Below are 13,725 nucleotides of genomic sequence, written 5' to 3'. Positions count from 1 at the left end.
TTGATGTGCTTGATGTGTTCATTCGACGGTGAGCAAGTATTCTAACATGTGCCTCTTTTCCATCCCGTTCGTCGTCGTGCCATGTTTCATCGATGTAACTATTCATGAATCACTCATGACGAGATGACATCAAATCCACAAATATCCTAGTCTAACATGATGCATTATTTTCTTCTTCAGTGCAGGTGACCTGGAGAGGGACAAGGCATTGAAATTGTGCAGAGCACAACTTAGGCCGGGATGCGAGGCTCCAAAGCACTGTCTAGAAAAATTGCGCAGATGTCACTGGGAGGCAGATTTGTGCAATCTAGGATAACAGTGAGAGCTATGAGGAAAAACCCAATTGGGAGGCAGAATGGCGTAGTTTCCGAGAGGAAGGCTAAGCAGGGTGTCGGGGAGCTGTTGGGCCAATCTGTGCAATTTTCAAGGGGAACATTGGGCAGGTCATCTAGCTGGGATCTGTGCAATTTCTTTGGGAAAGATAGTGCGGGCAGCAACAGGCACTGACAGAAAAATCTACGCAGTTTTCCAAAGGAGGACAAGATCCGACTGTAGGAGCTGCTGGTCAAAAATGCACAATCTTGAGAGACAGTCTGGTCCCACAGAGTTCTGCGCAATTTCTAGGCTAATTTCAATGTGGGGGAGAAGGGTTGGTGGCAGCTAGATCTGCACAATTTTTAGAGCGAGATCATAGCAAGTCAGCAGGGAAGCTTGCCTAACAATTCTGTGGAGTTTCTGAGTTGATTTCATAGCAGAGAAGAAGGGCTAGTGAAGGACAACTTTGCACAATTCTTGGGCTGGTTGCAGAGAGGGGGAGAAGGGCTGGTGAAGGATAGCTCTGCATAATTTTGGAGATCAATACATCCCTGGGTTACAACTCAAGTCATTTTTCTGGTTGACCAACGGGAGGATTGATGGGAGATCTTGTGGAAGCGTATACTGGATTGGGTTCTGGGACAACTTCTGTGCAGTTCTCGGAGTCAGTCGACTGGCTCATTTCCAGAATTGTGTAGTGCAGGCTGCCCGAAGGACAAACTCAAGCTCTGTGCAATTTTGGGCAGCAGTGCATGATCACTGAGATCGGGTCCGATTGACGGAGGGTTGTCCAGTTGACAAATTTTCAGGAAAATTCACTAAGTGTGAAAGCAAGTGTACTTTTGCATACATGACAATGTGACCACACACTTAGCACGACTCAATGATAAGACACCTCAAACCAACAAGTCAACATGTGCTCAGTGAGACTGACTCAACGGTTAAGAGCAACAAGTACGACCGTTAAAATATGTCTTCGAACAACCATGACGACACTTGCGTGACAATGTTTACAAATTTGTGTGTGAGTGCGACCGATCTCGATAGAGCGAAAAAAAATCATACACACCAAGACAACCTTCAAACTGCCAGAACAATCTCGCAAGCATGACATAGCGATCAACATGCAAAAATATGACCGGTGATTGATCAAGAAAAAAGGGTGTGAAGACTTAAGAGGATCTCATGGGATGATCCCAAGTGTGTGCAAGCATCAAGGGGAAAAACCAAGAAAGGCTCCGAAATTTGGATGCAGGCCAAAATTTTGGAGGGTGTTGCAGCCGCTACAATGGGGTCTAGGTCTTGGAATTCGTCAATTGAAGTTCTATAAGAAGAGAATAATTCTTGTGGCTTTTCCTTTCAGTTGGAGAGGTTTTGGCTATGTTTGATTATCTATATCTTGTGTCCTTTATCTTATTGTTCTTTATGGTTTGATAGTTGTTTGATGTAGAAAACACCAATAGTAATCAAGTGAAAGAAGAAGTTAATCAAGTTAAGTAAAAATATACCGCAAGCAGTTATCAAAGCAAGAGAAAGTGACCCTAGATTTCTCAACATGGTATCAAATCTAAGGTGAAAAGACAAGAAAATGAAGCTTAAGAACGGACACTCAAGGAATGAAGCACTAGAAGATCATCAAGAGCATCAATCATCAAGAAGGACCACTCATCTCAAAGGCACTACAAGGACAAGGATTACATCATCATCTTTACTAAAGAAGAGATCAAAACCCTTGTTCGTTCAAAGAATGATTCTACACTTGAAGCATTCTTGGGCACCTCACATAATCATCACATCAAAAAGAAGGATACTTCAAAAACCCTACCTCTACTCAAATAAATAAGGACTACAAATTGGAGCATCTTGAATCCTCTACATTAAAGAAAAACAAGGAGAAGGTGTTGTCATCATCATCAAGGAACCAAGGTGATCTTCCTTTCTTTGAAGGATCACTTTTGAAGGAATACATCTTCATCAAAAAAGACATCTTCTATCATCAACATCATCAAGAAAGTCATCAAGCTGAAGACTTCATCATTAAGCAGTATCTTCACTTGACAAGTATCTTTATATCTATATCTAAATCTATAAAAATGACTTCATTTTGTAAGGAAAGCAACAAATTGGTTGGGTCAAAAAACTATCTTGCATGGAAGAAGACGACATATTTAATCCTCATAGAAAATGAAATCATTGATCATGTTAAGGGTTTAATTTTCGAACCTTCAAAGGAAGAAGGAATAACTTCATACTTTATGAGGGTGTCAGAAATATGAGACTGACTGCAAGATTTGGGGGAACTAATGTCTTATAAGGAAATGACCACTATGGTGCTCAATGCACTACAAAAGGAATGGGGAAACTTTGTATCAAGTGTTTATGGAAATAAGGAAGCCACCCCATTCAGTGAACTTTGGTCATTGTGTAAGGTTGAAGAAAATAGGTTGAAGGAAAAAAGTGGCGTGGGATAAAATGAAGAAATTCAAGCATTTGTTTCCATGGCTAAGAGAAAAGGAAAGTTTGTGAAGTTTGGTCCTCAAAAAAAAAAAGAATATGTCAAAAATCCAATGTTATGGTTGTCAATAATATGGGCAATACAAGAGTGATTTTCCAAAATTCAAGAAGGACAACAAAAGGAAAGAAATAAATGAGGCTCATATCACTAAAGAAGTGGAAGAACTTGATGAGAAGAAATCCAAAGGGATAGATCTTCACTATTAGGGTTTCTCCAATACATAGCAAGGAGAAGTTGGAGGTGAAAATACCTCCACCATGGTAGTCAAGATGAGAAGCATTATGACAAGATGCATCTTAGTAGAAGATGGCATCATACTAGAAGCATACCATTGAAACAAGAGCTTAGGATATCATTAGAAAATATTGAAAGAAGAAATGAAGTAGAAGTCTACATGGATGTAGCAGTTATCATATAGAAGGAAGTAGCTCTTGGAAACCTCATTGAAATCATAAGTAGTACTGATTGGGAAGGAGAATTTGTAGGATGAGGATAATCAAGATCCTCCATTGGAATATTCATTAGAAGGTTCACCTCTCTTGGAAGAAGCAAGTGCCTAACCAAGAATTCCACCTTGTATGGGATTCATTGTGTGGAAGAAAGATGTTATGGTAACAAAGGAGTGCAACATGTCAATATGGTTTAAATACTCTCAATAAAGGAAAGGAAGGTGTCGAAGGAAGTCCAGATGACCAAAAGGAGAAAAGACGTATGTACGCATATGTTTAATATATTAAGTCATATCATCATATAGTTTCAGATAGGTTGGGTGAATACTATACCTCATGAGTATAATCAAAGGAAAGGGATCTCTTCCTTTGAAAAGATGCATGAAGGCATGATTCACATATTGAAAATATTAGATCAACATAATATGTCGTCATATGGAATATTAGGTGGTTGAAAAATATGAAGGAACTATGGATGGAAGTTCCTAGGTAGCAATATGTGAAGAAAGAAATAAGAGATCATGAAAGATGCAACTGTGATCACGTAGAAAAGGAAAACAACATTTGATAACTAGAATAATTGACCATGACCTGTCTATGGAAAAGGTATGAAGACTCTGATGAAGTCTAAAAAAGAAGGAGACCATTGCCATTGAATATATTGGAGGTGTTTCAATATGAATGCAGGATGTTGATGTTGCAATAAGAAGATGTCATGATTAAGGGCCATCACAAAAGCTAATTTTGATTTGATGTTCATTTCTTATATCTGGATGGGTTGATAGAAGGTTATAAAAGGCTACCATAAAAGGTTTGTAGATGTCACCTACAACTAGCACTCATGTGGTTGGATGAAAGATCATAAAGGAATCATGACTTGGAAGAGGTAGTTGTATGAAGAAAATCCAGATGTGGATTAGACGATTACTTTCTGATGAAGAAAAGGATGATATGACTGACATAGTTCATGAAGGAAAGTGATGGATGGTCAATTCCCTACAAAGAAGTCTCAAAAGATGAAGTTTCCATAATGTTAAATATGAACTTCATGACATAGAAAGGAGGAGCCCCATTAGCAGTTTATAGTCCCATGATCTCCACCTAGAGAAGAAAGTTGTTGGAAGAAACTCCCTGGTTAAGAGGGAGCTTGGACAAGTCCCTAGATTAGAGGGAGCTTAGGTACATTCCTTTTATAGGAATGAGTACATTCCTTCATAGGAATGGGTATATCCTTCCTAGTTGAAAGGGAGAGATAGACAATCATTCTTGTCTTCACTTTGGAAGAAATAATGGAGGATTGGGTAAGCATTTGGCATCTAATACTATTTTTGGATGTGGTAGGGCATTCAAGATAAGAGTAGTGATGGAGGACTGATATTCTTTGAGGACTAGGAATCAAAGATAAGAATAATCCTGGGAGGACATACCCTCTGAAAACTCGAGTGGGGTGTGTTCCTTGAGAAACAATGATGATGGTTTCTATAAGTCATTGGTTTCACCAGCATTGTGCTCTGATCTTGTGGAGAGATAGAGTTGTTAGTCAAGGCCTTGCTATGCGAGAATGTTGGTTGGTGTGATGCTATACAAATAGGTTACCAATCTAACTCTTCTTATGAGAATTCTTCAGATTGAGAATTTTAAGTACCATGTATGGATTATGAATACCTCCCTAGTTAAGATGGAGTGTTGAAATATGTAATGAGGTCCAGTCTTCATAATCACATATGTAATCATAAATTCATATATTTAATGAAAATAGAAAATTAATTTTATTATTGTTATTCTTGAGGCATGGGTTTCATGCTCAAGGGATATTTATTTTTAGGTCAAGCACCCATTGAGTGCTTCTAGGTTTGTCATAAATTTAATTGAGTCATTTTCATGTATTGAAGACCCATTTGGGCATGTTACATATTGTAAACAAAAATTATTTGAGTCAAAATAGAGTCAAAAGACCCTCTAAGACCTCATCATGGAAAAAATATCAAGTCGGCCTACATGGAGGGACAAGTTAGCCTAAAGATATCAATTCGTACCCCTCAAAAGCCTATATATAAGAAGGAAATCGCCCTCATTTTAACACACACTAAAGCAAGTTCGAGCTAGTCAAGATAGAAGTTGGAAAAGGATGAAGAAGAAGAAGTGAGAAATTTTCAGTCTCTCTCTCTCTCTCTCTAGGATTTATACAGTTACTAGGCAAGATGAAATTTTGAAGCTGCATCAATGTTGTGAAGCTGCAACGAAGTTGTTACACTGCATCAAAGTTGTGACGCTGCATTAAAGCTGCTTCTAGGTCGAAACTATGAAGTTGCAAGGTCGAAGTTGTGAAGATGCTTCTAGGTCAACGTTGAGGGGTTGAAGTTGTGAAGTTTCTTCTAGGTCAAAGTTGTGAAGTTGCAAGGTCGAAGCTGTGAATCTGCATCAACGCCGAAGTTGTGAATCTACTAGGTCGAAGTTGTAGAAATTGTTGTTGGGGGTCGAAGTTGCTGGAAGGTCAAAGTTTGTTGTTGGAAGTTGTGCAAATCAAGAAGGAAGGTTAAATTGATCTTGGATGAGTCCTGGTCAAGGGTCTACATCTTGGAATTCGTCAATTGAAGTTATATAAGAAGAGAAGAATTCTTGTGTCTTTTCCTCTTAATTGGAGAGCTTTTGGCCCTAGTTGATCGCATATATCTTATGTCCTTTGTCTTATTGTTCTTTATGGTTTCGTAGATGTTTGATGAAGAAAAAACTAATAATAATCAAGTGAAAGAAGAATTTATTCAAGCTAAGTAAAAATATACCATAAGCAGTAACTATCAAAGGAAGAGAAATCACCTAATCTAGCTACCCCTAGATTTCTCAATCGGTGAAGTCGAAACTGACTTGGTCTCTGATTCATCTCAAGTTGGCGAACCAACACCGCATATTTCCCATTGGATGGTTGATGGGAGTGATGGTAGATATCAACGAGGTATCAAGCATTGTTGAATTTGAGGTGATCGAGATCATGGATGACACTAATCCCTATCCTGCTATGTTGGGGACTGATTAGGATTTTATAACCAGGTAATTATTAATTTAAAGAAAATATAGATAGTATTTAAGGTAGGGATATCTGAGTGATAACACCATTGGATCAGTGTGAATGGGGTCGATACATTGAGCCTGTAAAAGGTGATCTCAATTGAGAGGAGTTGGACAACATTTATAATGTCACAGCTCGACGGGAAAACTATGTAAATCCCACAGCTGACAGAGTGTTGAGCTAGCGTAGCATTGGATCATGTGCCTTAGATTCAGAAGAAGACTTGGAGAATTGGAAGAATTGGTTGCATGAATTCAATACGCAAAGATGCATGCAATTTACGAGGATGGTGCACTAGATAGGAACTAAGGTGCATAATCCACCTCGCTACGATGGGCTATCTGAAGTAGATATTTTTGTATAGGAATATGAAGATCAACTACCAGAATGTCAAAGGATTCCCTCACTGGAAATTTCATTATGTGCCACCCCAACCAAGTGGTGGGATGCGCATAAGGAAAAAGTCATGGGATGGTAGAAATGTAAGAAACTGATGAAAGCTATATTTAGGACCAGCTTTAAGGTCCCTGGAGATAAATATGCAAGCATGGAGTACCCCATGACACACTTGAAGAAATGCATTGCAACATGGACCAAAGGATGAGTGCCACAACAAGAGTGGGCGCATCAATTCATCCACACCTTGGACATCATTCCAGCTAACTACTATATTGAGTTGGAGGTGCATAGAGGAACACAGGATTGAAACGAGATGGCACAAAATTTTAGGACCACCTTTAGTTTTGAAGCGGAAGATCTAACGCTGGATAAATCTTTGAAGGTGGTGCAAAAAAAGATATTTCCTCCAAAGGAACTGATAATAGACAGAAGCACGCCCCTCTACTCTAGGTATCGACATCTGTAGCGAGTGTACGAGTTTTTTGAATGCTACAATGTAGTGGAGCAAGGAGAGGATGAAGACAATTCTCAAAACATTTGAATTTTAGAAGTAGAGGCAAAATGTGAAGTAGTTCGACCTACATTACAATCTGTAGACTACAAGAAGTCTATCAGAACTCGAAAGGTGAACATTAGGTTAGAGGAAAGTACCAAGATGGCACTATTGGGAACTATTGGGATGATGACACCATTGAGAAGGTTGCAGACACATTGCACGAGTACCAGGACCTGTTCCTTAATACCTTTGAAGAAATGAAGAGATTTGTCAAGGAGCTGGGAGAAATGAGGATTCATTTAAAAAACAATGTGAAGCCTATGAGGCAACAACCTTATCAATTGAATCCCATTTATAAAGAGAAAGTCAAGCGGGAACTGGAAAAGATGTTGCACACTAGAATCATCGGACCAGTGTAAGAATTAGAATGGATCAACCCAATGGTGGTCCAGAATAAGAAGACATGAGAGATCAGGACTTGTGTGGACCTGTGAAATTTGAATGATACTTGAGCGCATGACCCCTTCCCACCCCATTCACAGATGAAATTTTGGAGAATGTGGGCAAACAAGAGGCTTATTCATTTATAGATGGGTTTTTGGGGTACCACCAGGTGAGGATCGCCAAAGAAGATCATTATAAAACCACTTTTACAATAGAATGTGGTTGTTTTCAATATACAAGGATGTCGTTTGGATTGAAGAATGCACTTGTTATTTTTTCAAGGATAATGGTGGCAGTGTTTAAGGAGTTTATTCACAAATTTTTGGAAGTTAATCTGGATGACTGAAATATTTTCAGTCTATTGAAGAAACACATTGAGGTATTTTGTTTAATGTTAGATAGGTGTAGGAAATTTCAAATCTCTTTAAATCTCAATAAGTGCATATTTTGTGCCCCTTTTGGCATTTTTTTGGGGCACATTATTTGCAAATAGGGGTTGTTGGTGGATCCGGCTAAAATTGTTGTCATAGTGGATTTGTTGCCACCTACTTTGGTGCGACAATTAAGATCAACATTGGTGCATATAGGGTACTACATAAATTTCATATAAGGATATGCTAACATCACAACACCCATGGAAAGATTATTGAATAAAATGGTAGAATTCCAGTGAACCGAGGAATGTGAAAAGGCCTTGGACACTTTAAAGGAGAATATGGTGTCTATGCATATTTTAGTCTTTCCAGACTAGAGTAAAGAGTTTAATGTACATGTAGATGTGTCATTTATCCCATTGGGAGCGATCGTGGATCAGCGTGGAGAAGGAGAGATTGATCACCCTATCGCCTTTGCTAGTTAGAAATTGTCAACTGGTGAGAAGAACAACACCATTACTGGAAGAGAAGGGTTGATGATGCTACACACCCCCCAGAATTTCATGCACTATTTATTAGGCAATAAGTTTAAGTTGTATATTGATCATTCTACCTTAAAGTATCTGGTCAACATGCCTATGCTGGGGTGGAGAATCTGTCGATGGATGTTGTACTTTTAGGAATATGATTTTCAAGTGGTGGTCAAGGGCCTGATCACTTGTTGTGTCTGAATTTGGGCGAAGAGGCATATAACTTGGAGGATGACTTGTTGGACTCGTAGTTGTTTACGGTAACTATGGTGGATAACTACTTCACAAAAATTGTGTAGTTTTTTAGCACTAGGATGGCACCAGAAGATTATACATTGACACAAAGAAAATAATTAATGGTGAAAGAAGTAGATTACCAATTGATTTCTGGAGAAGTGTATAAATTAGGGGCCGATGGAATTCTACGGAGGTGCGTGATGGAGCATGGGCGACCAATGTTCCTAGCAGAAGCACCTGCATGAGTCGCAGGAGGGAATTATGCAGAGATACTGACTACACAAAATATTTTGTGTGTAAGGTTGTGGTGGCCTATTGTGCATGTTGATGTTAAGAAGTTTTGCAGGACTTGTGACATATGTCAACGAGTGGGAATATTGTACAAATGATATAAAATGCCTTTAAACCTGCAACTCATGCTCAATCATTTGATAAGTGGAACATCGATTTTATTGGACCAATTGACCCACCTGTAAGGAGGACTGACTTGCGGTACATCATCACCACCATGGATTATTTGACCAAATGGGTTGAGCTTGCGCTGGTAAAGGATTGTTATGTAGTTTGTGTTCGAAAATTTGGTGACCAGGTTCAGATGTCCCAGAATTTTAATGAGTGATCAAGGGACACACTTCTTGAACACGACTATCGTGGCGCTAATGGAGGAGTTTGAGATCTACCATCAGAAGAGTACTCTATACCATCCCCAAGACAATGGCATAGTGGAAGCCTTTAATAAGATTCTGGAAACTGCGATCACCAAGGTATGTAATGTACAGCGCGATGATTGAGACCTGAGGATCCCCACAGTCTTGTGGGCTTATAGAACTATGTGCAAGAAGTTGACTGGACAAACACATTTTTGATTGGTATATGGGATGGAAGTTGTCCTGCCAATGGAATTTTTGGTATCAAGCCTCTGCATTACACTAGCTACACAGATCACAGAGTTTGATGTGGTGGAACGATGACTACAAGACCTTCTGCAACTAGAAGAGGATTGAGCGCTAGCCAATTTTCACCGGGAAGTTCAGAAGGCCTAAGAGAAAACATGGCACATATATAAAATGCTATCAAAGTTTTAAATGTTTATTTCATAATTAAATATTTAACTTGTCAAAGTGCACATGGAGAATACATTGTTTTTGTGATCATAAGCTTGTGATGCAAACTAAGAACCATTATTGTAGGAGCTTATTTAATTACATAAAAACATATGGAGAAGCTTATTGAATTTATACGGATCACGTATTTACATATGACTATTAAGAAACATGTGACTATAACATAAAAGTAGGAATTTGGAAAACCATACCAAAAGAAATCCAAAGCTAAAGACAATCCTAACATCTATCAGGTTGAGTCCGTGTTATTCATATGTGCAAGAAGCTGACCATAAAACCACATTTTTGATTGGTATATGGGATGGAAGTTGTCATGGCAATGGAATTTTTGGTATCAAACCTGCACATTACACTAGCTACACAGGTGACATAGTTTGATGTAGTGGAACGACGACTACAAGACCTGCTGCAACTAGAAGAGGATTGAGCACTAGCCAATTTTCACCAGGAAGTGCAAAAGACCCAAGAGAAAAAATGGCACATATATAAAATGATATCAAAGTTTTAGCTATTTTTTTCATAATTAAATATTTAACTTGTCAAAGTGGACATGGAGAATACATTGTTTTTGTGATCATAAGCTTGCGGTGCAAACTAAGAACCATTATTGTAGGAGATTATTTAATTACATAAAAACATACGAAGAAACTTATTGAATTTATGCGGATCACGTATTTACATATGACTATTAAGAAACATGTGAATGTAACATAAAAGTAGGAATTTGGAAAACCATGCCAGAAGAAATCCAAAGCTAAAGGCAATCCTAACATCTATCAGGTTGAGTCCCTGCTATTCATATCATTTAATGAATGCATGCAGGTTAGCCAAAGTTATAGGGATCAATGTTTCATTGTGTGAAGCTTTTTTGTGTGGAGCTTTCACTGTGTAGAGGAAGCTTCCTTCGCATAGTAAAAGCTTTGCACAATGAAACATTGACTCTGACCAAATCAAAAATCAAATTTATTTATTAATAGATTTTATCAATTTCTAAAAATAGCAAGGACTTATAATACAATATCGCACAATGACATATCTCAATGACAATCATCTTCAATTCACATTTTCTCATTATTTGAGAACGCTCGGTTTCCACAATCATTTCTTCTTTCGCACTCCACATAACTTTAAACAATTAATTAGCGATAAAGGCAAGGACTATGTTGCATTGCAACTATTACCCATGTTTTAGATTAAAATAGAAGTACAAATGTGTTGTTTAATAATAACATTTTAATGGTAGTTTTAAGAGTCGATTGTATGTATTCTTAAAAACATTCAAGAAGTTGTAATACGCCATTGAAGAATTAGTTGTCAACAATAATCGTAGTTATAGTCTAGGGTCATGCATGCATATTAAATTGTATATATAGCCTAGGGGGTGTGTAAGCATATTAAATTGTATCTGCAAACATCAATAATATATTAGACATCTTTGCATATCAATATCAATATCTACGACAATTGTATTTTGTCAATTTTTTTCTTTTTTAAGAATTTGATGTATTTAATAATTAATAAAGCTACTTGACTTATTTACATTTATTATATTGGACATTTAAAGTTATTATTTCTATATTAAACTATATTATATCCATAATCCTTAATCATGGTTGACTATAAAGAACTTCAAAGTAAGTTGGTAGTTAGAATAATTTCCATGCATTGTATGACTAACATGCACTTTATATCCACAGACATGGTTAATGGGATTATGGACCATAGAAATTGAGCATAGTTTATATATAAATAAGGTGGTTTGATAGAGTTGAATTTGTAGAATTTGATACATAAAGATAAGGTGACCCAACAACTAAACCTAGACTAGTTAACACTTAAGTTCTGTTAATTGAAGTTACTCGATATTTACATAAATAATTGTGCAAACCCTTTTGTTTTTACAAGGAGCTGAATTCTTTTAAGGAACAAATTTCCAAGATGCATAATGAAAAGTTAATTGGTTACTGCATAAAATTGCATTTGTAAGAAAAATATTGTTTGATTCTTTATTAAAGAACACCTATATAGTTTAAAAAGTCATTCCAAAGTATATTTTACTTTAAGCAATAACTTAAGATACGTAATATGTAAAATTAATAAGAGAATGTTTGATCCAATTTAAAAATACTATATATTTATTTCAAAATTATATTTATATAAGAAAAAAATTACACTTAGAAATTCCACTCGTGCTAAATTGTTAAAATTATTAAGATAATATTAAAGCATTATTGTATGATGTTAATATCAATAACTAAATATGTGCATCCACAGAAGGGATCATGTGAACAATCCCTGAAATTGCTTAACTAAAGATATTTGTAATACGTACATGTACATTCTGCTAATTATGATTAAGTTAATTTTTTATAATTTAAATTAAATTTATGAAAATTTAGTGTTAATTTATTGTTGTTATTATTTAGCAGTAATTAATTATTTTGATTTTATATTTTTTTATTCATTTTAATATGATTTTTGTTTTGACTCAGTTACTGGAAAATCCACAGTATCAACATTTTTATGTCAACGTTTCAAATCCCAACTGGGATCCATCATCAGGACTTCTAATATGATTTTTGTTATTATTTATATATATATACTAATTTGTTATGAGTATTAAATAAAATATTCAAAAATCATGAAAAATTAGTCACTTACAATTACTTTTTATGGAAATAGTAGAAATAATCGTAAATAAATAATGACTCACTTAACATAATTAAAACCAAAAAAAATTGATATCTAATAAATTTTTTGTATTTTTTTCGATCTTGAACATTTTCCCTAATATCATATTAAGGATAACTTTAATACGTTTCAAATATTTTTATTTCATTTAAGTTTTAATTTAAATAGATTTAGAAAATTAAGAAACTTAAATAACGCCTCACATTTTTATGCTGACCTTACTTTATTTTATTAACTTGACATTATACTGACCTTACTTTATTTTATTAACTTGACATTACTCATAATTGTGGATAAACTTGATTAAAAACATCATAATACTTCACGCAAATTATTTTCAATTTTTTATTACACATGTATACATAGCGGGGTTAATTGTTTTATATTTTTTATATTTAAATAAAATCATTCAATCATATCAGATCACGTTTAAAAAATATTAAAATATATCATAAAATTATATCCGTGACAGTCTGGATTAGTGTATTTTACTAAATGGGGTTTATGAAAAATTAAACTATATCATTAATATAAAAGTTAAAAAATCATTTACGCATTTAAAACTTTTGCTTGATTAAACATTTTAATTATTTTAAAATTACCAATAAATTTATTAAAATTGTACTTCGCTCCGCCCATTGCTGCTGGCCGCCGCCACTGCTATACTCTCTGCTTCATCTCCACCGCAATTAATATTCGCACAGTTCTCTCAACGTGCTACGCCATCTGAAAGAATGTATACAAGTTACAAGATTATCTGCAGCAAATCTGAAGTTGAAGCGTGCAAAGTCATTATTCAATGTTTCACTGGTACCTGGCAGTCTGAATCATCAACAACCATGGTAGACAAAATGTCACAAGAAGTCTTGAAAGATGAAATAGGCAATGTTGTGTAACATTATAATGGTTCCACTCACAAGAGATATATGATTGGTAATCTAACATGTATGATCTTAAAATATTGGTGTGGCACTGAGATTGAAATTGTTGATAAGCATTTGATAATCTTAATGAATATCAAATACAAAAGGTCTCAGTGTGGAGACTTTTATAAGGAATGGTTGCAGAGAATCTATAAAGTCAA

Source organism: Pinus tabuliformis, chromosome 5_1, assembly GCF_031772625.1.
Source record: "Pinus tabuliformis cultivar Carrire ecotype Pingquan chromosome 5_1, CPIR1, whole genome shotgun sequence".
In the NCBI taxonomy this organism is placed as follows: Eukaryota; Viridiplantae; Streptophyta; class Pinopsida; order Pinales; family Pinaceae; genus Pinus; species Pinus tabuliformis.
Note: the sequence above shows the minus strand (reverse complement) of the source record.